The sequence below is a fragment of the Kogia breviceps genome, chromosome X (genome assembly GCF_026419965.1).
Source record: "Kogia breviceps isolate mKogBre1 chromosome X, mKogBre1 haplotype 1, whole genome shotgun sequence".
NCBI lineage: Eukaryota > Metazoa > Chordata > Mammalia > Artiodactyla > Physeteridae > Kogia > Kogia breviceps.
The window spans coordinates 34,987,609-35,009,887 of record NC_081330.1 but is presented as its reverse complement, the minus strand read 5'-3'; the positions used below and the strand labels follow the sequence as shown (position 1 = coordinate 35,009,887).

At 45.4% G+C, this 22,279-nt stretch overlaps 1 protein-coding gene across 26 annotated transcripts in view; it reads left to right on the top strand.

Annotated features, from left to right (window-relative positions):
- The window catches only part of PAK3 (p21 (RAC1) activated kinase 3), a 291,786-nt gene that overhangs the window by 169,797 nt on the left and 99,710 nt on the right, over positions 1-22,279 (top strand). For 9 of the 26 annotated variants that reach the window (XM_067024190.1, XM_067024186.1, XM_067024197.1 and 6 more), the window contains one exon: positions 5,149-5,296. The exons of 7 other annotated variants lie outside the window; for them this stretch is intronic. The gene's annotated coding sequence lies outside the window, so the exon portion shown is untranslated. Of the gene's footprint in view, positions 1-32; positions 143-3,358; positions 3,637-5,148; positions 5,297-9,065; positions 9,175-22,279 lie in introns of those variants that run through there. 10 more of the 26 variants (XM_067024184.1, XM_067024185.1, XM_059050298.2 and 7 more) reach the window with 4 other exon arrangements.

The window sequence follows — 22,279 nt, the reverse complement described above, 5'->3', positions numbered from 1 at the left end:
ATGTTAGTCTCGCTCCCCTCATGGTTTTGCAGACTCAAATCCAGGCCAACTGTATGGCTGTCTGAGGTGTTGGAACAGAAGGAAGTCCATTCCTGTCGGTGACAACACTGTGGCCCTGTTCTGGAATGACCAAGGTGTAAAGGTCAGTGCGGTTTTCACTGGGCCATCTGCAAAATTATAATTGGGCAGGTCTGTCATTTGGTTCTTGAGGCCTTTAATTAAGGACACCTTTGGGCAAAGGGGCTTAATATGGTAATAGGCGATTAACAGGCCAGGGCTTGGAGAGAGCCATGTGAATTTCTGTTTCTGGATACAAATATCATAGCCTCCTCCCCCCAGGAAAGAGGCAAAATAGCCAGAGACTGAGGTGGGGGGGGGGGTAAAAGCCAACAGCTGCAAATCTCGAGGACAGGGGGGACCTTGAGATGTCAAGGAGCAGGCCCTCCAAGCCTCCAGGCAGGCAACTGGGCCTTGTAGGAGACACCTCACAGAAAAAGGGGGTTTGCCTGTGACAGAGGTACAGGCATGGGGCCACAACACCCTAAGGACGTTCCAAGTAGCAGACCATTCCCACAGGTTGCTCTGAGGTCTTTTGGAGGAAGGGAGCAGACAGACGTGACAAGAGACGGAAATGAGGAATAACTTCGGGGATTGGGAGGTGCTGCCCTCATCAGAGACTGTTATCTTGAGGTCAGAGACTAAGCTACTATGAAGTCAAAGTGGGTAGCCAAGGCCAAAAAAAAAAAATCAGATCTAGAATTCAGATAGAGTAGGTAGGTAAGGTCATGGGAGTAGATAGGAGCAAAGCCAAAGAGAGAGAAGAAAAAAGCCATCATCTTACCAGGAGCCCAAAGGCCCTGATGTCCCTGGTGAACTGGGGGCAATTTTGGTGGCTGAGGCACCTGTGGCTCAGCCCAGACTTAGGGAGATGATTGCTCCGTAGTTGGGGAATCAATAGCGTTCCCACCGGTGAAACCCAACCTTCAGGAGCCAGTAGCTTTGGTCGAGGGAAGAAGAAACTTGATGAGCAGCAGCCTGTACAAATGGCTCTTCCTCCTGGGTAAGGAGAAGGGAGTGGGGGACCAGGTCCCCAGAACGGACTGGGGGAGCTACGAATCTGGCCGAGACAGGTAGGTTGACTACTTTTACCTGGGGTGGGCCAGGGCCAGGTCTGGGGCCCCTGCTCCAGGCATGGTGGTATCTCTGCCTGTGCTCAAAAAGAAAGTCCTCCTTCCCAGGGGTCCTGGGACCCTGTGCAGACCAGGGACGGCGAAAACCACTGCCCTAGAAGGTAAGTGAAGGTGCTGAGGCATCTAGGGTGCAGCTTAAGCTTCAGCTGCCCTGTTGTCCCCCAACCTCACCACCGGCCAGGGGCTAGGCATTCCCTCTGCAGGGCCTGGGGTGAACTCGGCTGCCAGCTCAGCACTACGCGGCTTCTCCAGCAGGGGGCAGGAAATGGCAGGCCGCGGTGCGCCCAGGGCCAGAGTCCTCCATTTCAGGTGTGAAACCTGGGCCTCGGATCAAGTGACAGCCATACATTTCAAATCTGATTTAGGGGTACCAGATGAACCCTCGGGTCTGGCAGTCTGCTTCCATTTCCTCCCAGAATGTCTCGCTTCCTCCCGCGCTCCGCGACTTTGGAAGGTGTTTGCATTTACATCCCCGGTGATTACTGGAGTCACTAATACAGCCTAACCCGGAGTTTAATTGGAAACGTTAATCAGTGCGATGGATCCGTGTCTGATTTGCACAGTCGGTCAATTATCTGCAGGTTGGGGCAATCTGCGCTGCACCCAGGGGGATGCGAGGACGGGCAAGATGGCATAGCCACAGCTGGGTCTGCAGGCGCAAAGCAAAATGAGGGAAGCAGAGCTTGAAGACTGGAAAGAAATGAACAGTTTCCTGGTGGGGAATGGAAATCACGGAAAGGCCTGGGTGCCTGATCACTGAGATGGAATAGGATGGTGTTGGAGCCCACACAGTGGAGATGGAGGCCAGGGGTTTTTGCCCTGAGGTGGGAGGGTCCTGGATTTGGAGAAGGAAGATTTTTTAGGGACTAGAGGACCAGGAGCTGGGGTGGAACCAACCCTGGGAGTCCAGAAGCCAGTGTTCTGGTCTGAGTGTTTCTGCCCCTCTCTGGGCCTCAATTTCCTTGTCTTTCAAATGATGGGTTTGGACTAGGTGGTTTCTAAGATGGTGATGACATTTTAGGAAATGGGTCCATTTATTCTTGGTAATGAAAAACAGGTTCACTAAAGGAGAACCCCCCCCCCAATTTACCCCTTTTAAATCATACTTTTTGGTGTGCCTCTAATTTGGAGGAAGACAGTACAAAACAAACCCACAACCACTACACACATTTCATCTCTTTCAGCAGGGTGGCCTTACTTTTATTTCAAGGGAATGGGAACAGGGAGGAAAAGAGATGTGCAAGTGGAGAATCTGCCCCTGTAACCAAGCCCCTGAAAAGTGCTGTGGGGCTCTTACACAGATCTTACACCCTAGAGGGGGGCGGACATGTGTTAGTGGCCCTGACTCCCTAACTCAGCCTCAAAGCAGAAGGGCTTGGGGTGAGGGTGAAGGAAAGGCCCGGCTTAGGGTCTGTATCCTTTTCCTTCTGTCTTCCTCACCCCCCTCCCTCTCTGAGCCAGGTGGACTTTTTGGAATTCTGTACTCTCTAGAGACACTACCCCTAACAATCAGCACAGTCGCGCCCTCTAGTGACCTCAACGGGGACACCTTTGGCAGAGCTCCGGATACATCCAGTGGCCCAGCTCCGATGTCAGAGCTTAACCCCCTGTGCAGCTGTGGAGAAGGGATCCAGTCCTTTCAACTGAGAAACTCAGGCGGCTGCAACTTCCTGTAGGCTCATCTGGGGCTGGGAGTTGAGAGAAGGAGCCATTTCACCCCCAATGCCCAGTTTCCTTCTTTGGGCCTGAAAAAGTTTCTGGAACATTCCCAGCTATCTTCAGTGCTGGGACAGGTACCTGCCATAGGAGGGCTCTGTGGTGGAAAGAGTGGTTGTCCACAGATTCCCTCCCCTACCAAAGAGGTGGCAGCCCTATTCCCCAGACAGATGCTGGCAGGAAGCCGGAATGTAGCAAGGCTGGGGTGCTGGTAGGTGCACGAGGGGTGCACTGATCTCTACCCCAGCCTCCAGTAGGAGGCTAAGCCACAGGTGCATACACGGGCAGTATAAACACACAGAATATACAGACACACAACGTGGCGTAGACACATGACACACAACATAGATTAGAAACAGGCTCCCCAAGCACGGGATAGATGGAATACACATGCAACACATTGCAGACCCACGGCATACATACGCAGTACGGTACTGACATGATACACACGCACAACACCATATAGACACGGCTGCACACGCACGACACGGTGCAGGCACGCAAATGCAAAGTGGCGCAGGCTGCGGCTTAGACACAGCCGACCCCGTACGTGCTCACACAGACACGCCCGCGCTTCCACCACAGCATGCCCCCAGACGGGTGACAGGAATGCGGCCACCAGGTGGAGCTCTGTGTCCTGCCCGTTGCTTCTGCATTGGCTCCGGCTGTGCAGCTGGTGGGTTCAAAGCGGGCTGCCGTGGAAGCAATAAGCAGCTGAGGGGAAGTGAAGGTAGGTCAAGGAAAGCTCTTGATCTTGCCCAGAAACCTGGAGCTGCTTGGTTAGTACCGGCTGGTGCCCTAGCACCCCGCTCCCCCAGGTCCTCCGGCGCTGCTCCCGACCTGGGGATGCGCAGGGGCCTTCCTGCGGCCCTTCTTCTTGGGCCCTCTCCAAGTCCCGCCCCTCTCTGGAGCGCCGGCCCCCGCGCCCTTGCAGGATGAGCTCATGCATTGGGGGCGGGGGTGGCGCACCACTCAGCGGTGCAATGGGTAGCATTTGGAAAAGCTGCTTGGAGTGTGCGTGTGGGACGCTCGCAGGGGATGCCAGGGCCCTGGGGGACCAGACATGCTCTGGAGGCTTGCCAGCAGCAACCTGAAGACCTGGGGGATGGCTTGGTCTTTTTATTCTAGAAAGGGGAATTGGGAAGAACGGGGCTTTTCCTGGCTCCCTGAGGCTTCAGTTTTACTCTCTCCAGCTTTAGATACCTATCCATCCATCCATCCATGTCTTTGGATTAGGACCCTCTGCGTTCTGGAATCCCCTAATAGAGAATGTGCTAGCCTGGATCTGACTCTATTGGAAGTTAGCCCATAGGTGCTGCTCTTCTTTGAGGACAAAGTCTATGGAGGAAAGAGGGGGCAGGGAAGGAAGGATTGCAGGGCTTGGGGTCCTATCCAGGGAAAATCAGTCTCCTCCTCGAGAGGCTCAAGTGATTGTGGGGGAAGGCAGGAAAGGGAAGGGTTAAAGGGACCGTGTCTCCTTTATGGTTGGACATGGAAACCTCTCTGGGGAAGATGGGGAAATTGTAACTGCCTAAAAACCCCAGTATGTATTCACCCCCCAAAATCTGGGGAAGACTACAGAAGACATCCCTGTGGCAGAGATTGGCGGAAGGTAGAGGAAAGTTCCAATTAGGATCAGAGGCTGAGGCCCTCAGCAGCTGTGAGGTGATAGCAAATTAGGGGACCTTAGAGGGCTCCCCCAACCCTGCCCAGCAACCCAGTGAAGGAGGTTGTTGAGGAGGGAAATGGAAATGGTGGTGGAGACTTGGGGGTGAGGGATGAAATAAGCTGAACAGCCGGGTCTTCAGGCAGCTCAGGTAGCCTCAGAGCCAAACCTGTATTTGCCACCATCTCGCAGTCTCCTCCTGTCCACTGGACTGTACCACCACCTGTAAATATGCAAATATTTCACATCTGTCATTTGATTGAGTGCTCTCAGCACTTGTCTGGGGTGACTAGGGCAGGTCTTTTCCACTCAGCAGCAAGCAGATCCAGAGTGGTGAAGTGCTAACAGTTCTCAACTTGAAACTCCAAACTCAGTGCCCTTTCCGGACTCCCATGTACCGAGGCTTTTTTTTTACACTTCTTGACTCTGATTATCTACCTTCTTAAGGGATTTTCTGTAGTGTGTGTGTGTGTGTGTGTGTGTGTGTGTGTGTGTGTGTGATATTTGGGGGGTTGCATGGAGTAGTAGCAGGTGGGGAAGGAGGTTCCCGCCCCCCCACAATGCTTCTCTCGGCAGGTTTCCCCCAAGAAAGAGCAGCTGAGTCCTTGCATCTTGTGGCAGCTGGTGTGCCCAGCACTGAGCCCATCGGAGCTGAAGGCAGCCCGGCCCCTTCTCATGGGCAGCACCCACCTGTGTTGAGGTCCTGCAGCAGTGGCTGTGTGAGGTGAGTAATGGATTCCAGGGCAGGGAGTTAGGGATCTCCAAATCCAGCTAAATGCCACCTTTCTACCAGAGCTCCCTATGTCAAAGACCCTGCCTGGGCCTCACCAGCCAGGCCTCAGGGCACAGCCCCTACTTTCTGGGGGATTGTGCAGCTGCGCTTGGTCTCTTGGTTCCCCCATCTCTAATATGGGATTGACAGCCTTGACCTACATCCTGGAGTGAGCAGGAGAAACAACCTAACGGTCATTGCCAAGTCCTTTGCAGATGTCAAGCTCCATCTAAGATGCTTCCCATCAAGCTGTCATTTCCTTTCCTCTCGCTTTCCTGATATTGAAGTGGCATTTCAGCCACATGCCCCAAATTCACCAGTTGGTTCCTGTAATTTCTACTGCCCCATAACCTTAATTTTACCTTCCTATTCAAAGTGTACCCCCATCCCATCCATCCCAGCTTCTGGGCCTGGCAGGCTTAATTTAAACCTTCCAGAACATTCCCTATCTTACCACCCAACCACGGAGTATTTCCTCCCCCAGCTCTCCAACGACACCCAAGTCTGTAGCATGTAGTGTAGCCCTTGTTCCTCTGCTGCCTTAACTAATTCTTGCATGGTTTCTGGAGTATTCATCTTGGCAGGTAAACTGGACTGTGTAAGGTCTTCAGGAGTAGGGACCAGATTTCACAGGTCTCTAGTCTCTCTCAAGTGTCTGACAGTTTCCTAACAGCTTTTCCATTTGGGCCTCTCTCTCTTACTGTCCACTTCTTTCAGGTTTCTTGGCCTGCCTCTCTGATCGTCTACCTGTCTCTTTTCCTCTCAGGTAGCCGTGATAGCTTCCTCTGTTGTCGTCTCTGTCTGGCCTTCTGTTGCTATATGCTGCGGTCCAGCTATCTGTATCTTACCATCCCTCTGTCTCCCTATCTGGTCTTCTGTCTTTTTGTCAGTTGCTGAGACATCTCTCATATTGCCCAAGTCAAAACGAAACAACCAAAATATTTTAAAAAAAGACCCAACAAGAAAAACAAAGAGACCTAAACAAAAAACAAACAAGGAATATGCAATGCAGTTTCCTTTCACAATGAGCCTGTCCTGGGCCTACAGGACAAAGGAAAACTGCAGCTCAGTGGCAGGTGCTTCTGTGATGCCATCTCATGGAGGGGAAGCTCCAGAGTTTTGGCTGTGAAATTGAAGGTATGAAATTACAGCCTTGCCGATATTGATGCATTCAGCTTTCCAGAGATGCTCTGGCAGGGGATCCTCTATAGAGCTTGAGCAACAGAAGGTAACTAGAACTGGCTAAAATAAGAAGCAAGCCCCTGGGTCTCTCCTGGGTGTTCCATGACAGCCACAGTAATAACTTGTATTTATTGTCTACTGTTGCCAGCACTGTGCTAGGCATTTTACTTGCATGAGACCATTTGATGCTATAGTAACTCTGCAAGGTAGGAATTTGTTTCTGATAGTTGCTGTTTTTGTTTCTGATTATAAAAGTGATACTAGTTTGAGGTAGGTATTTTTATCATCACTGTTTTACCCATGAGGAGACAGAGGATGAGAGGGGCTAAGGTGCTTGCCTGTAACTGGACACATGTCGTGACTTTGGGAGGAAGGGCACTTCTGGAGGGTTTCTCAGCATCCCAGATAATTTTGGTACCCTCCGGTGCTCTCACACACACACACACACACACACACACTGTCACTCTCACAAGCACATACTCATACCCTTGTACATTCACACGATCATATTTACCTCCTTGACTCACACTCACTGTTCACACTGGACACATTCATAGTGATGATCACTCTTACCTCCTCGCCCTCACACACCATCATATTTCTGAACACACTATATACAGTTACATTCATACTGACACACACTGATACATATTCACGTCTCTATATTCCCAGTTCCGTACTGACACACACCCACACTTCTCAGACACCCACCCTCACGTTCTCACACACTCTTTACGTTCCCTCTTACGTTCTCACACTCTACCAGTCATACCTACACACTCACATCCACTCAGATGATGCAGCCACCCTTAACCTTCCCTCAAATTCCTACACAATTACACACACTCCGTACACAGACATAGGTTGACTTTCCCCTGCCTGTTTTTCATATGGTCATACACACAGTTTCATACACTCCAACACATTTGCACTGATACCACTATTTCCTCCTCGCAGTTACATGTTTACACAGCTCATAAGTCACAGAAACACACGTGTGCATACATGTTCATATGTTCACATTTATACATGCTCACACCATAAACACAATCTCATCCATTTAAACTCTTCTATCTTTGTACACTCCGAATTGCACCCTTCCACTCGTATATTCAACACTGACACAATCACTCTGTCCGTGTCATATTCACATGTAATCACACTTACCCATGGCAACACTCATTTTGACACAGATTCACAATAGTACTAATAATGACCCACGCTGTCACATACACACCCATGTAATACTTTCCCAAACTCTTATACATACTCCCGCACTGATATTATCACATTCACACACTTTCTCACTTCACACACATGCACACACACATTGTAACACACCCAATTACAGGCAGTAGTTCGTAGTCACAGCTGTCACTTTTTTTTCCCCCTATATGCCACTAGTTCTCTTCTCACCTCTGGCTAAAAGGAAGAGTGTTGCTCTCAGCCAAGTGCCAATGGGACTGGATCTTTCTAGCAAAAATGAGTGAGATTTATGTCTAGGATTAAAAAGAAGCTGCTCAAACCCTCAGGTCAAGTTTTACATCCTTTCGCCATAGCTTCCTTTTGCAGAAATCACCTCTAATAGGCAGAACCTTAGCCACTCCTTTCCAGAGAGGTTAGGGTTTCAATGGTTTGTTTATCTTTTGGAAGTTTATGGCTTAACTTGCCACCTCATTTCTCTCCCAAGGGCAGGGGGAGGTGAAGCGTGCATTTCTTTATGCACTCATAATGGTTTCCTATGTGAAAGTGTGTGTCTTTGATTTTATGTTTATGATCTGGAATTGCCTGTTGATTAGACATGTGGAAAGGGCAGTCCTGCTTCCAGCAGGTTACCTCTCATCCAGCCAGGTCTACCCTTCCCCTGTTAACCCTGGACCATGGTATTCAAGAAAGAGAAAGAAAAGGTCAATGAGCTAGCGGGATGATAAAAGCACTTTCCTATTGTGAGTGTGCACGAGCACATATAGACCCCACTGGAATTTCAACAGCTGTTACTAACAAGTTAACAGAGGAGATTTCTCAGTAGGCGTGGGTAAAGACAAGCTGAAGAAACTTACTTGCACTCCAGACAGACTGTAGATTTCCCTGCAGAGGGTGAAAAAAAAAAAAAAAAACCCCAGGAGTGAACCAATAGATCAGGAGCCTGCTGCCAGGGCCATGTGCCACCCTAGTCCACAAGAGCACCTTGTAGGAGTCTCCCTAGCCCATGGCTGCCCCTGCTGGAGTCTCCCTGGAGTAAAAAACACTTCAAAATACGACCAAGCTGCCATTGGATATGGGTTCCAGCACACCATGGGGAAGAGCCTATACTCTGGGATACCACTTCTCCAGCCCACCCCATGCACACCCATCATTAGATCGAGAACTTCTTTGATAGCTGAGACCACACCACCTTACTTATCTTGGATGCTCAGTGCCTAACACAATGCCGGGCCCAGGGCAGCTACTTGATAAACTTGATTAAGAAACTAAATGGGGTGGGTGGGCAGCAACATGTGGTCAGGACAGATCCAGTGCCTCTCTCCCTCAATTCCAGGATTCCAATGGCATTACCAGCTCACACTGAGGACCTTCTGTGGGCCACACATAGTACAAGGCCAAGAGGGAAATTCAAATGGGCAAGAGGCACAGACTCTGCCCCTGAGGTAATTTCATTTGAATGGGAAAGATGAAGTCACCATGAAACTGTAGTACAAGGCAGCAGTCTTGAAGTTTGGGGACAGCGGAATCTTCATCATGTAATCCAGTGGTCTTCAGGCTCCCAAAGGCCTTGAGGGCCCATGAGTAGTTGGAAACAGCAGTCAGGATTTAGGGAGGACACTTCCCAAAGCAAACTGCCTCATAGACATCTTGCTTAGCACAGGAAAGATGGGTCATCTTTCTAGAAGATTGTGTAACAAAGTGCTTTGTCACTGGGCATAAGGCAGAGGAATAAAAGTGAGCTTTTAGACCTTAATGGAAATATTGTACTTAATTAAGATTTAGCCACCACTTCCACTAGGAGACAGCTTTAGGGAAATAGCTTGGCAAATGTACATTTGATTGTTTCTGCCGATATGCTGAGACTCACCGAAAGCAATTTATAAAACTGACAGTACTGGCTGAATTTTAGGAGGCACAAAATGCACCTGCCTGAATTCACTTGAATACAGTGAGGAGCGCTAAGTAAGGAGACCCACCCCTTGCATGTGTATGGTATTTTATACTTCTCAAAATATTTAATAACCCCTTCATCTGTTATGATAGAAGCATTAGTAGCACCAACTCTGGAATCAGCTGGACCAGCATTTGAATCCCAATTTGGCCGCTTCCTAGCCATGTAACCTTGTTTGAGTCGATTACTTATCCTCAAGTCTCAGTTTCCTCATCTGTAAAATGGCCACGACACTAATATCTCATTGAGTTGTTATGGGGATCAATTGAGATACTGTATGAAAGCTTTAGCACAATGTCTGGACTAAAGTCAGTGCTCAGCAAAAATGGTAGATCTTATTATTATCCTTACCACAGCCCTTGGAAGGAGGTGCTATCAAAGGGGCAGAACCCTGAGGTAACAGAAACAGTATGGTTCCTTGCTGCCAAAGACCCGATTTTCACGGGACCTGTTGCGTGCTTTCCTTTAAGTCTTTATTTCTGCTTAACCACAGGCTAGGGGTCAATGCTCATTTCCACTTAAGAAGATGAGTGAAAAATAAAATTAACCCATGTGAGTTTCCTCATTTCCTGTGTCATTTTCAGACATGCTTATTTGGCCACTGTAGCAATGTTTCATGTTCATTTCAATGTCCCCTCTAGTCCTACAGCTTTTCCCTTGAAATCGTGAAGCCCTCAGTAATGTCACCTTCATATGCTGGTACAGAAACCTGGGAGAGGAGGAATGGAAAAGACTCCTGATGCTGGTGGAGCCAGAGGTCTGGTCTCTAACCACAAGCACTCCTCTGCCCTTGATTCTCATGCTGAAATGCCTGTGTCGTGGGCAGGGGGTCCGCTCATTTCCAGGCTTTGGTCCCAGACAGCAGAGTGGAGGCACGGTTCACTCACTTCAAAGCCCTAAGAGCATTTGTGTCCATGCAAAAGCTGTGAGTAACTGAGAACTCATCATATCACATAAAACTGTAATGTGATTGAGGAAGCATAAATAAGCATGGGCTTTGGAGTCACATAGACATGGGATTGTATAGTTTTGTTTTTCTTTTCCATTATGGTTTATTACAGGATATTGAATATAGTCCCCTGTGCTATACAATAGGACCTTGTTGTTTATCCATTCTGTGTATAATAGTTTGCATCTGCTAATCCCAAAATCCCAGTCCTCACTTCTGCCCCCTCCCCTGGCAACTACAAGTCTGTTCTCTAGGTCTGTGAGTCTGTTTCTGTTTGGTGGATAGGTTCATTTCTGTCATTTTATTAATAGATTCTACATCTAAGAGGTATCATATGGTATTTGTCTTTGAGATTGTCTAGCCTTACTCTGTGACCTTGGCGAGTGAACTGATGTCTCTGAATGTCAGTTTCACCTGTAAAATGGAAATAATAATACGAGTGGTTTTGCAAGTTATGTGAACTTGTACATGGGTAACTTTTAGCAGAGTGCCTGGAACATTATCAAATCTCAATGAATAGTGGTGATTTTTTTATGGCCTGTGAAGTCTGTGGCAGTAATTGTAAACGTCTTCTGTGGGTAAAAAATCTTAAATTACCTCAAAGCATTTCCCGCATGTGGATCATTTGATCCTCGCAACCTCTTGGTGAGGCAGTCACCTTTTGCATGTGAGGAAATAGATTCAGAGCGACCAAGGGATGTACTCAAGGTCATGAAGCTCATTAGCAGTGCTGGGCTGAGGAGGTACTAGTCTAAGCTGAATATTTGCATCTTTGCTTGACAAAGTCTTTGGGGTGACAGTTGGCAAATATGAACTGTTTGAACTGAGCATGATCCTTCCTGTGTCTAAATGCTACTAGCTACAGTTTAGCTGCTTGCCAAACCACACGGTGTTTCCCTCTGTGTCTTGTGTGATGCCCAGCATGTTGCAAAAGTGCAAGAAATGTGACATCATAAGAGTACCCTTTGCAACAAGGCTGAGTGATATATAGCCACAGTGGCACCATTTACCACCAAAAGGAAAATCTTTCTTGAGGTGTGCTGTGTGGTTTTGCTCATGCTGCTCAAGGAGTACCAAATGTCCAGAGCCTGGAAATTCTTGAAACATTCTGAAACACATCAGCAGACCTCTGGTGCCACTTGGCCATTTCTCTTCTGACCTGAAAATGACAAGGCGTCCACTTTAGTGAACTCTAGGGAAAGGATGGGAGGACAAAAAGATAAGAGCATTTTTGACCTCTCTGTGACATTTGCCTCATAGCCATATTCATCTTGAAATACATTTATCTTGGTTTCCATGATGTCATAGAGCCAGTTCCTCTACTTCTTTAAGCATATTTCTCGAGGATCCCTGGTTCCTCTTCCAGCCCCTTTCCTCCTCTCTTATTCTATATTCTTCCTGGGCAATTGCACCTACTCCCATGCTGATGGTCTCCAAATTAATATTTTCAGCCCACGTGTCCTGCTTCCCACTGAACCATTCCATAATGCCAAATAAACATGTTAGAACTGCTGCTACGTTTATATTTGTCTTAATTTTGCTTTCTCTATTGAGAGGAATAGATATAGCTAGGGAGAGATTTTTTTTCCCACCACATGTGAATTGATGTTTCCTTCAGCTTTTTATTATTTGCTATGTAATAAAGACGGGGTGCTTAGATATTTGTTTTGCTTCCTACTAGATATTCCTAGCTTAATTTTTACCAGGATAGCCATTGTGTCACTGTGTTTGTTCTCTCTTCTTTGTATATGGACTTACACAAAAGTTACATATTCGGGGACCATTTGCAGATATTTTAGTCTTTGTAGAATGTTTATGTTTGTTGGTAGAGTCTTTATAAAAATTTAGACACATTTTCTTTCTTTTTTTTTTTTTTTTTTGCGGTTCGCGGGCCTCTCACTGTTGTGACCTCTCCCGCTGCGGAGCACAGGCTCCGGACGCGCAGGCTCAGCGGCCACGGCTCACGGGCCCAGCCGCTCCGCGGCATGTGGGATCTTCCCGGACCGGGGCACGAACCCACGTCCCCTGCATCGGCAGGCGGACTCTCAGCCACTGTGCCACCAGGGAAGCCCGAGACAAATGTTCTATAAAACCGATAAGGGCTGTCCTATTGGCCAAAACCAGAATAACGTGTTATTATTCTCGGGAATATGATTATTACTGGTGGTCCAGTGGCTGCTCATTTAAGGGGCCTCCCGCATAATCGTATTTGTTGTCAGCGTACCAACTTCATTAGCTTTTTTTATTAATCACTATTCTAAACTAGTTGTTTACTCTCATTCCCCAAAAACCCAGAAACTGAGGCACAGTTCTATCTGGAATCCTGAACAAAAACTAAAGGCTACACTAGGGATGTAATATACAGAATGGTGACTGTAGTTAATAATACTGTGTTGTATACTTGAAATTTGCTAAGAGAGTGGATCTTAAGTGTTTTCAACATATCAAAAAGCAAAACAAAGCAAAAAAGTGATTGATGTATTAATTAACGTGATTGTATTTCATGTTACACAATTGTATGTTAATTGGTATATGTATACTGTTTCACATTGTATACATATACCAAACCATTAATCACACTGTATACCTTAAATATATACATTTTATATTTGTCAGTTATCCTTCAGTAAAGCTGGAAAAACCCCTAAAGGATAAAAAAAACAATCAGTCCTCCCACATTCCTCTGGTCCTCTTGGGATAGAAATATATTTCTACCCAGATTTCCATTTGGGGTGCTGAGACCAGTTAATCACACCAGGCCTAGCATCCCTGCCATCTTTGGCCAATGACCAAAATAGAGACCCCTCTTGAAACCTCTCTTTTCCTGTCTTTCTATTCCCATACTGCCTGCGCTTCCTCTCCCATGGCTCGTTTTCTGAGAGTTGTCTCTTTTCAAAATTATTCCCATGTTTCTACCTGGAACATCCCACTCCATGGGAAAAAAATTCCCCAAGTCTTCTTCAACCTGCTGTATCTGCTACACTGTCACCTGAATAATAGTTCTGAAATGCAAAGCTAATCATGCCATTCCACTGTTTGAAATCTCTTTATCTAGACAGGAAGAGTCCCAACCCCAAAGAAAGGCATACGAGATCCTTCTTAACTTGATCTCCACTTGTCTTATTTTTCGTATCCCTCTTCTTTGCTACAGTCACACCAAGTTACCTGTAGTTTCTCTAATACACTACATTGTCTCTACTCTCCTCTCGGCCTTAGCACGTGTTGTTCCTTGTGCCTGAAACGTGACCTCCGCATGGTTTGGTTATTTGTTCTTCCTAATTCAGCTCAAGTGTACTTCCTCTGTGAAACTTTCTTCTTCAGGCTGCTGGGAGCCCCTCTCTTGTCCTTCAGTAGCAACCTGTTGTCATCTTTGGCCTGAGTTGTCATGGCCAACAGCCATTATATTTTGTCTCCTTGAGGGTGGGGACTGTAACGTGTTCATCTCTTGCCCTAGACCCTGGTGAGCTCCTCCTTATCCTTCAGAACCTTAAGTGTAATGTCCTCTGATGCCTCTGGGGAGTATTAGCTACCTTTCCTACACTGACCTTCCAAAGCATCCCCTGCCTTCCTGGGCACATACTAGATACCGTGTAAATGCTGAATGAAAGATTGAATTTATTTATGAAGATTTAGTGAGTATCTGAAGATCACAGAACAATCCAGGAGTGGAGCTAGAATTAGCCATTCTTCTTTGGTTGGAGACAATTCTTTTGGGTTTATAAAAATACCTAACAAGAAAGCAACTCCAAAAGTTAAAATTGTGGAGCAAGATGCAACTTAGTTCTTAAATGTAACATGAAAGGAAGTAGTTTCTTTTTCCAAGTGTTATGTTCTTAATACATTTCCCCAAAAGAAGTCTGTTCTGCCCATATATGACTTCAGTTCTGGAAAATGCTTTGTGTCACCCATACTGAACCCTTCCGTAGTTCACTAGAAGCCAGTGTTCTGGCTTTTGAAAGTCTCATACATGTTACTTTCTTCTAGAGGTTTAAGATCTGTTCTTTTTCTTACATAGCACCAGCATCACTTAGTTCAGCAGAAACAGGGGCCTAAGGCTAAGAAACATAATCTAGCATGCTTGGAGTATTTGTTTGCTGGAATATACTGTTGAATAATGTATTACACCAACCTAGTGCTTTCCATTTTTCAAATCCCAGTGAGCTCCTACTCATCCTTCAATACCCTGCTGAAGTACTATATCTCTGATCTCTTTGAGAACCTCAGTTACCTTTCTGCTGTGTCCTTCCAAAGCATTCTGTGCCCACCTGGGCGCATCCGTTGTATTCCCTATTGTATGTATGCCTGTCTACCATCCTCATTTAACTGTGAGCTCTTTGAAGACAGGGACTGGTCTTCATTCACCTCTCTTTGTATACCCCCTGTACCTGACACAGTACCTGGTGCATATGAATGTTGGTGGCATGGAGATGAAAGGCAGGACAATGATGTTCTTTGGAAAATCCACATCAAACACTTTCCTTATATGGGGAGGTATGATTATTGGCACTGATTTCTCATCCAATAGGATAGCAGTCAGTGAAGGAGAGTCTTCCCTACTTCTGAACTGCTGCAGTCCCTCTTTTTGTAGCACCCTTCAATTTGTAATACACATGCCCTTGTTCTGTAGTTATATTTTTATCTGTGTATTTAATATACATTTTATATACAGTATGCAGCCAGAGATGAAACCCACTGCTCAAGTCTATAATGTCCCTCAGAGCTGGGCATTTATTTATCTCTTTTCTCCCAGCACCTTACCGTTAAAGGGGAGTAGGTCTCTGCTTTGGTCTTAGGATTCTTTGTAATGAAAGTCAGCCAACAATCCACAAGAAGAAGGCATGTAACTGGTTTCTTTTCCTATAAAAAGCAATGTTAGGCTGACCTAAGATCTTCTCTTTTCCTCTCTTTATACAGCTGTGTAACCTATAGACCCTCATAATTAAGCTGGCCAGAAGAGTATAGGGCATGTCTAAGCGACCCTGCAGAAGACCACCAAACCTGCTGGTGGTTGGCTGCCATGATTGTGAGTGCAGAGAATGTATTAGGCTCAATCTTTTTTTGTTTGTTTGTTTTGGCTGCACTGCACGGCTTGTAGGATCTTAGTTCCCTGACCAGGGATTGAACCCAGGGCCCTCTGCAGTGAGAGCACAGAGTCTTAACCACTGGACCGCCAGGGAATTACCCTAGGCTCAATCTTAAAGGAGAACGAACACTCGGAGATGACCATTGCTTGATACAGAATTATAATAGAGTTATATATATTTATTATAAACACCCAACTTTCCTTCCCTTTTTCTTCCCTAAATGTTTGTCAGGATGTGTTCTAGGCCACAGTCCTGCCTCCACAGGAGTCATTGGGAACTACTGACTGATTCCCCCTCAGGCCTGCTGACTCGCACTCCTTGCAACAAACCCTGCTTCTGCTTTATCTGCAATTTTCCTACGGGGCTATCATGTCCTTCCTTTGAAGTGAGGGCTGGGCCCTATGCTCTCAGCCTGGGGGCTTCTCCAGGCTCCAGAAAGACTTAGGTACCTGGCAGCCTTCTCTTTGTGTGTGCGGATGAGTGCTGGGGCAGCATAGCTGATCGAGTGCTGGAGGAGGGACCTGCTGCATGTCATGAGCCACATCTTATAGAAGTGGACAGTGGCAGCTGAGTAACGGGCAGCAAGGAGAATGAATCACTCGGTGGATCTGACAGCTCGTAAGTGAAGAACTTACCTGGTACAGGAAAGCCATAGGGAAGCCAGCATGCTTGATTGTGAGGTCATCCTTCGGGCTTTTGGTTTCTAGAGGAATTTCATTGGGTGGATTACGATCTTTTCTTAGACCCATGGACAGGTTTTTTTAAGACAAAAATAATCCTCTTTGGTGGCAGTAAGAGGTGGGGGTAGGAGATGGGGAATTCCTGCAACTAAGGCTATGTTTATCCCCTACCATTTGTGAAGTGGGATAGATGGAAATTGGGCCTGGTCACGTCCCGTTCTTCCTTCAGCATTTGAAGGAAGCCCTTTGTTTTTAATAGATAGTATTTCCTCTTCCTTAACCATAGCCCCCAAATAAGATGCTGAGACACATGCTCAGCTCTTTTGTAAACTTAGGTTAAGGGGCAAAAGCTTGAAGAAGAGTTGCTGCATTTTACACCAGCTCAAATTCTTTGACCTCCAGTTCTAGCAGGATGTCTTTTTCTTGGAGGGGAGCGGGTAGCATATGAGCTTTGCTAAAATGATCTAAATTCCTAGTTTAGAAATATGTAATGCTAAGGTCTCAGTTGACCCCATGTAACTCTTCTCTTCAAATATTCAATGGGCACCTTCCCTATAGAAGGCCAATTTGGGTGTAGAACATTGAGAATAGAGCAAGTTCCTAGGACGATAAGCCGTAAGGCGCATGTTCGAAAACAATGTCCAGACATCTCTCTGGTATATGAAAGGCCCTAGCAACTTTGGGAATTGAATTTTTAGGCTTGAGTTTGAGGGAATTTGTGGCTCTTTTGCCGGAGTGGATCGGGGAAGGGTATAATTATCACCCATGCATAGTAACAACGAGCAGCTAGAACCCCAGAGACTCGAGATGTTGGTTTACCATATCCTGTTCACTTGGGCTGCTAGTCTGCATCTAATTTTTTCCATCTGACTACTTCCAAGGATACTACATTCTCTTTTGAGGACTAGGAAATGTTTTATTACTAGTTTTTGCTTCCCTTTTCTTTTTTTCCACACATTTATTTGAGGCATCTTTTATTTTCTTTAATGCTTACAAAAATTTCTACCTCTGTTCTTTATGCATCTTATTTTCTCTTCTTAGAAGCATCAGTGTTGGAAATGAAAAGCTGAAACCTGTAATAATGCATCAGTTTGCAACTATAAACACAGGTCAGGTGATTATTAGCATTTCCTTGGCATTAGCTCATGCAGCATACACAATACATTTAGAAGCTTAAGAAGTCATTCGAATAGGAACTATTTGCCCCATATAATATATGCAGTATATGAGGTCTGGATGCTGGGGTATACCTGTCGATTTCCTTATTTGCAATCTATTATTGAAATTTGCAACTATAATATGCTGGCTTATTGGATTTCATTAATGTGAAGTTCCTGCTACAAACAGTGGAAGTCACTCATAACAGAGAACAGGACTACAGCAGAACCGACCTCATTTGCTCGCGTGTGTGAGACAGCATGAATGTATTCTGTGTGACCATGCCTTGTATGTGTGTCAGTAGTGAGCTATCTTTTGCAGGATCTAAGATTGAAATGAGGCGGCTGTAAAAAGAGCTAGTGCCTCCCTTACTTGTCCGGCTGCTTTTGCAAATCTGCCTAACAAGTAGCTCAGCAACTCCTGATCAAATGATCTTCGAAATGGCTTCCCTCCATTACACGCTGTAATGGTATCTCCCAGGCCAGGCTTTCTGAAACAGCACACCCCTGTCTCTGATAGCAGAGTTCCCTTGGTGAGTGCCCCAGAACAGACAAGCCCCAAAACAAGGCCATCTAAGAATTGGTCCTACCGGCCAACGAATCCTCTTGGAGTTCTGTCAGTAAATCTCCTAGCCTTGGGTCTTTGGATGAGACAAGCAGTTGAAATCGGTAAGTACCAGCCTGAATTGGGTTGAAATGAAAAAGCTAGAACTATCATATGAATATTCAGGGAAGATGAAAGTGCATATATGAAGAGAGAGAATGTGTGTGTGTTTGTGGGTTTACTTGGATCCATATTGTAATGGTGTCATGGGAGGGGAATTGAGGAGAGTTCGAGATTCTGGTCTCAGTTCTTTCAACTATTTTGTGACCCTGGGGAAGTCACTTAACCTCTATGCCTTGTTAATTCCTCATGTGGAAAATGGGGATGGTGCTCCCTTCTTCACATGTTGGTGTCCGGCTCAAATAAGAGCAAGAGCTCAGATAAGCTCCTGGACATTACGAAGTCATATAGTAACAAATGAGGTGTCAATAATCCGAGGGTAGCTGGCGTCTACATGATGCCCAATTGCTTGGCAGTTAGACTAGTGCCAAAAGTTCCAAATGCCTTCTTAGCTCAGACCTGCTTGGAGTAGGCATATAGGCTTATTCAACACCATGAAAAACTTACTCAGAGCTTCAGCAAAGGCATAGACCTTACAGAGTTCCATTTAATTTCCTCACATGTGTATTTAATGCCTAGGAACAAGGCACTGTACTAGGCAGTTTGAAAGCATTATAGTTATGACTGAGGGGTTCTTACCCTCAAGGAGCTTATGATCTAGTGAGGGGAATGACATGTTTCAGGACCATGTGCAATTTGAGACAATATGGTGGCAATGCTAAGTTGGGCCCATCTGGCTGACTGTTGTTAGGGGTCGGGCTCTCGTCCACCTTGTCTGGGAATGGGAGTGTGGGTTTAGGGCTGCTGAGGGACCCAGACCTGGCTCATTCTCCTCCCTATAAAATGAGCCCTTTCTCTCTTCTTTGGCATCTTAGCATATTATGGGAAATAATATCTGAAAAGTTGCTAGAAATCTTCAGATACAATTGCTGTAAAAATGTAAAGCAAAGTATAAACATTCTTTCAAATGATAATACATTGTCCCTTTTGTAGAAGGCTAGATGATTTTTTTCCTTTTTTCTTGTTTTCTTTTTTTTCTTTTTGGCAATTGAAAACAGTTCACTACATCTTCTTACACTGTCAATCATAAGTGTCTGGCTGTTTGGTTCAGTTGCTAAGAATGTGTCCAAGGTAAAGTGGGTTTAGTATCAGCATACGATAGTTAGAAAAGCATCATTTGTTTCCCCATCACAGTTTATCCCGGGAAGCTCAGCTAGCCATCTTGAAAATGTGTGCTTCTGTTTACAAGGGAGCCCAAGAAAGAGCCAGAAAGTAACTCTTGGATCCTTTTCCCCACCACCAAAGTATAATTCAGTGTATACATCATTCTTTTAGTAAAAGCAGTAACCTCATCCTGAAATACAAAGGACAGTCCAGTGTTGATATCATTGTCTAAGGAGACATTGCCTGACTTTAAATCTATGTTTACTTAATACCTCCAAGTCTGGAAGCTGTCATTTAAAGTTCACTTTTTCTTGATCTATAGAGCTAATTCTTGTTATAAAGATTTACCCAATTCTAGAAATTTGAAACGCTCTCATGTTCTGTTAATGTCTAAACATAGTGAGAGTTCTTTGACTTGTTTACTACAGTTTTGAGATCCTAAAATCAGTCTTATTTCATGTGTGCTCTTGTCAGTTTAGCTGTCATCTCATCAGCTCTAGGTGTCTTGCAGCCAACCCTATTCTTTATGTGTAGGTATCTCAGAAACATTAGGAAGTTCACGCTGGAAATTTCCCCTGGGCTATATCTCATTCCTGTGTTAGATCCTCTAGTTTGATATGACAGGGATATAAGCAATATTGATGTGCTTACCAATTTATAGTAATGGCCTTGTGTGGTTGGTGGTTTGGGAGCTTTACCTCTGGGTTTATTAGGTCATGGCTGTGCATCTGCTGGCCTGGGCTTTTGTTTTTGAAAGGAGGCCATTATTAGTTTGTCTCTCACTGGGAAAATATGCAAATAAACAGTTATATAGATTTTTGAAGGCAGACAGAATAATACAGACATATGGGTTGTCTCTGATGGTACCAGATCTGATGAAAATATTTAGTGCAGTTGCTAATGGCCTAATAGATGATCTTTGCAAGGGCCAGTAGGGCCCTTTGTAGGGCCCTACTTTGTAGGGCCAGTATTTCTGGAGTCTCATCTCACCCTTCACACACCTGGGTAGAGCATCTGTGGCAAATGGGCACAACTGGCATTTTTGACTGTATCCAGTTCAACACATATGCCATGGTATGAATTTTGGCCACATTAGCTAGAGTATACTTGAGCACCTGTCTTTCCCCTTGACTCCTGGAAGATGCAGGCTGGCGGCTTTCTTTTGTAACCTACTGAACATTCTCTGAGGGTTTAGTTTGTCACTACATTAAGAGAATGCATTTTGGAAGAATGAGAGAATAATGACAATTATTTATAATGCCTAATCATTTCATCTAAAGTTGCCATGCGTCTTGATAAAAGTTTTCCTCTGAAGCACTTTGCAGCAAATCTCTGTGTCAAAAGGCAACTCAGTGAAGGGGTGCATGCCTGCCCTTGCACTTGGGGGTTGGGAGTGGGGTGTAGAGAAGAGAGTGAGAGAAAAGGGAGATAAGGAGGGAAGGAAATAGAGAATTAATCTTTCTTAGTACTCTGAAAGAGGGGTGTTCTGGCTTCTTGGTTATCATGAGACAAGAGGCTCATTTCTTACTGCTGATGAATTTAAATTGAAATTACAGAGCATCGGTAAGCCACATTCAGTCCCAAGGGCTGGATGAAAAATACACCGTCCACAAAAGCCATTTTAATTCTCTCTGAAAAACCTAGTAGCCAAGTCTGAAAGCAATTTGTGAACAGATACAAACTGTTGCTGGTTGTCCATTCAGATTCCTCCACAATGCTAAGAGCCATGTTCTAAAAGTGAAATGAAATGGCCTGTGGCTGGATCCAGCATGACCTGCACTTGCAAGTTTCTGCTGTGTCGCAGAAGTGAACGACAACAGTTAAACTTTAAAGATCAACAGTTTTTCGATTGGGTTCCTGGAGAATAATGGCACTTTTGTACAATTCTTGAAATAGAGCCTACAGCCGCCCCAAACAAAATAGTCTTTCAAGATCTTGGAAATAATGACCTCATAGGCTGATTGAACCGGCAGTCCATTAATAGTATCCTTTGTAGAAAGCTGTCTCAGGGGAGGGACATGGCTTAGTAAATCGGCATTGTTTACAAACATAACAGAATAGAATCCCCCTTTTTTTTTCCTACGTTTGTGGAATAGTCGGAGACACCTCCCACTTGGGAAGCAAACACATTAACAGCAAGGCTTCCTTACAGGGCCCTACCCTTTCTCCATCGGTCACCTAAAAGTGTGCTTTGAAGCACTTGCTTTGAAGGTGAGTTAGAGATAACAAGAGTCTCCAGCCCTATTCCTTTGTCACCAACTCAGAATTATCTGGAATCGTGAGAAGATGAAGATTGGTTGCGCCTTGTAAAGAGTCATGAAGAACTGACGTAATATCAGGATAATTTGAGCAAAACCAAATCTGAAATGTCTAGGTAAACGGAGTGATTATTTGCTTCATGTTCCTATTGTGGAAGTAGATAAAGATTCTTCAATTTCATTTCCATCTCTGTGAAAGGGGTTTATTCCAGCCCCTCTTATAATCCCCTGATAAGTTGAATGGAATTAAACCAATTCCAGTTTGCTGGGCAGTAGAAAGGTGTGCCATCTAAGCTGGGTCCCCTGCAGAATGCCTGTGATATGGACCACAGCAAGTGTGTGGTATTCAAATTTGGGGCAGGATTTCTAGTCTACTATAGGAGAGTATAGTGTGAATTTTATATCCCAAGTATCCCTTTTTTCCCGATCTGAAAAGAAACAGGGCATCTACCTTTTGAGTCTCTATCCAGAGAGAATATTTAGGAACAAAAAAGGCCACTGTTACCCACACCTAATTGTCCAGAACAAAGGAACCTAGTATTTTGGATTACGTAGGTGCACTAGAACCCTGACTGGCTCAGACTCCTACTTGCCGTATTGTGTAAGATCAACTTTGTATATCATGTTCAAGAGGGTATGT